A 3430-nucleotide genomic window follows, 5' to 3' on the forward strand; every position below is an offset into this window, starting at 1 on the left:
CCGGCAGCTCGGCTGCAGACCTCCCCTCCCACATAGGTGTGTGGGCCCTGAGGACGGCAGTGGCCGGGTGACTGACTGGGGTCCTGAAGGCCATTTTGGCCGACACTGACTCTTGGGATGAGTTCCTGGGTGGGATAGAAAGGCCTGGCATCTGCCCTCACACTGTCTGTCCCCTGCCAAGGGGGCAAGGTGCACCCCACACCCACGGGCACTGACCGTGGCGAAGCCTGAGCCCCCCAGGTCCTGCTGGAGGCCTGGCTGCCTGGGCCCGGGTGTCAGATTCCACTCAGAACTGCACGCAGACACGCCGATCGTTTGAGGTGACACGGGGTTCACTTGACCTAGACTTGCCCGGTATCTCTGATGCCCACCCCCATTTCAAGGCTAAAGACACCCACCAGTCACCATGACAGGAAATAACCAGAACATAAAAGAAATGATAAGAGGTGGCACCCGAGTTCCCGGAAGATCCCCATCCGTTCCCAGAAAGGACCTGAGCATTCCTCCCCTTTATGAGCCTCTCCCTCACTTGCCACCTCCGCAAGCCCTCGGCTTCTGCAGCTGCGCAGCTGACCTAGGGGCACGGTTCCCTCTTCTCCATTCTTCGGTCACTGAATAAAGTCTTCCTGCACAACACCTGCCTGCTGGACTTCGATTCTTCTTTGGGATGAGTCCCTGAGGCTGGGTTCCATGACACTAGATCAAGAGCCACATCACCTGGGCTCTCCCACTCCCTTTTGTGGCCATGTACGTTAATCCTGGTGTCTGACCGAAAGTTCTCAGGACTGATGGTAAATTTCTTGGAACGTATTGCTAAGCTCAGGGGACCTCCAGCCTCCACCCACACGAAAGCTAAGACACGGCAAGACCTCCATGCCGCCCAAGTGATTTCCCAGCTCTGCAGGAGCCTGCCTGCCTTACGCCCACAGCAGTGTAGCCAAATGTGTGTAGATTTACGACTTTCCTGAGTTCCTGTAATTTCTTCCACAGTGGAACGTGTCCTTCGGGGTAACTTGAATCCATGTTCCTGGGCCAAGCTCACTCTCCTTTGGCTCAGAATAAACTATTTTCTTATTTCCTTTAAAGCAGAGTTGTGATTTTACTTTGACATACATATGAAATGCATTTTTAGAGTAATTTTTTATTTGTTCTAATTTGTCGTACATGACAGTAGACTGCATTTACGCTTTTTGATAGGCCATATATAAATGGGAGTGTAATCTCTCGTTTTTCTGATTATACATATTGTAGGGTCACATCGGTCATGCAGTCTTTTATGTACGTGGGGTAATAATGTCTGTTCCAGTCTACTCTCCTTCCTATGAAATGCATTTTTGACATGATCCTTTCAACTTCTGACAGGTTCATTGGGAAAGAACCCCATCGTAGGTTGAGCCGCCTCTGTACAACGTTTCTGCTAGCGATGATGAAAACGTTTAAAATTAGTCCGTGGTGACAGTTGCACACACACTAAAATCCACTGACCTGGGAAACTTAAGTAAGTAAGCTATACAGTCTGTGAAGTGTATGTCACTCAGGCTGCTAAGAAGTTAGAAGTGGACCTGGTACCGAGTACAGAATTAGAGAAGAGGGGGTACGCTAGGGGGGACACTGAGCACAGCCCCCTGTTGTAACATACCAAAATATGCGGCCCCGAAATACGCCTCTTTGGCATCAGGGTTTTTTTTTTTTTTTCTGCTGATTATTTTGAGAAACAGCAGACCAAGGGAAAGGTCTAAAAGCAGAACTGAAGTTATGCTTTTCGAGGGAAAGTGGCATTTATAAAGGAAGAGAAGGCGACAGGTGGAGAGAGCCCGGGCTGCACTCTGCTTTTGCTGCCCCCTCCCCACAACCTGCCTCTCCCCAGCACCCTCTTTCTATTTGAGTTGAAAATGCTACATAAGCTGGAGTCGTAGGCCACCTGAGAGAGGGTCCCCACCAAGAACCGAGAAGGGCAGAGGAAAAGGGAGTTTCCTCCTCTCCGCCGCCAGCTTCACCGCGGGGCGTTCAACTTTCCAAAAGCCGAAATGCTTTCGTTTCACCCCACCCTCCTCCAGCCATCTAGGTACCTTGGAGCAGAGAGGATCCACTTTTCAAGAAGTCCAACCCTGGAACGACTCCAGGGCACACTTGCAGGAGGAGGGCACCCCTCCAGGGGAGCTGCTTCCCCCTGGCCTTCCAGGGATTTTATGACTCAAAATAGTGGGGAGTTGAGAGACACACACAGACTCTCCTGCTGTGATTTCCCTCCTCCCCGTGGAAAAACCAGTTTTGCCCCAATTTGCAATTCCTTGTAATGATTCCTACTCTAAATTGAGCTTCTGCATTCTCTCCTGGCCATTGCACCCCCCTCTCTGACGAGCAGAAGGAAATCTTGAACACACCTCCAATCTCCTTTTCGTGACAATCATCTTTACGCTTTATCTTTGATTGCCAACAACCTTTGACAGCTCTTATCTGCATGTTAGTTCTCACACGCCCTGCTAGATGGTTTATAACGAAGACTAAAGTAAAAAGTTCTAGTTTAAAAAGGAGAGAAAAGTAGATCTTACCAAACATAAGACGACGATGGTGCCTAGAATCAGTTCCCCTAAAACGTAGATTTCCCCCGAACCTCACATTCCGCCCCGGCACACGCTAAGCGGCATCAGGCTGGAACCCGAGGACCAGGAAGTGCACTCTGGATTTCCACCCCACTGCCCTGGTTGTAATTTTCCCTCAAGAGTAATGTGACTTTTTTCTTTTTCTTTCTTTCTTTCTTTCTTTTTTTTTTTTTTTTCCTAGAATCAAGACGGTGTGAACGATTTCTCAGAAGGCTGAGAATGCAGTCTCTGGGTCATCCCATGAGGACCTGGAGCTAGCAGCTCACTCAGATCCTGGGCCACTACTGGCTGGCAGAGGTGGTCCCCCCATCCCCCCCGCATAGCTGTGCAGCTGCCCTGGGGCTCGCACTGCCTCGCTCGGTGCCTGGTGGACAGCGCACCCACACTGCTGCTAGGGATGCGGTTTCAGAGCAGGAGGGAAGGTGGAAAGGCCACGCTGACCGAGAGTCCAGTGCCTACCACAAACAAGGCACTGCATGTGGAGACGTCACGGTGTCCTGATGCCCCCAAGCAGAGGCCTTTGCGTTTCCCATTTGTGGATGAGGCAAGAAGATCAAGGAACTTGATAAAAGCGAGCTTGCTTCTAATGTAGGTATATTTCTCATAAAGTACTACATTCAGAAATTGGCTTCAGAGACAGAAGAGGAAGGTGGACTTGTTTGAACAAAAGGAGTTTCTCTTCCTTCAAGCCACGCCAGCCTATAAGCCTTCATAAAGCATGAAGGCGGTTCCTCCTTTCCCTGGCAGAGACTGATAGCCTCCGCATTTACCAGAGTGGCTCACTGTGGATAGAAAGGGTGCTCACTCCCTAATCGGAGGCCTGGGCA

Source organism: Sciurus carolinensis, chromosome 3 (assembly GCF_902686445.1).
Source record: "Sciurus carolinensis chromosome 3, mSciCar1.2, whole genome shotgun sequence".
In the NCBI taxonomy this organism is placed as follows: Eukaryota; Metazoa; Chordata; class Mammalia; order Rodentia; family Sciuridae; genus Sciurus; species Sciurus carolinensis.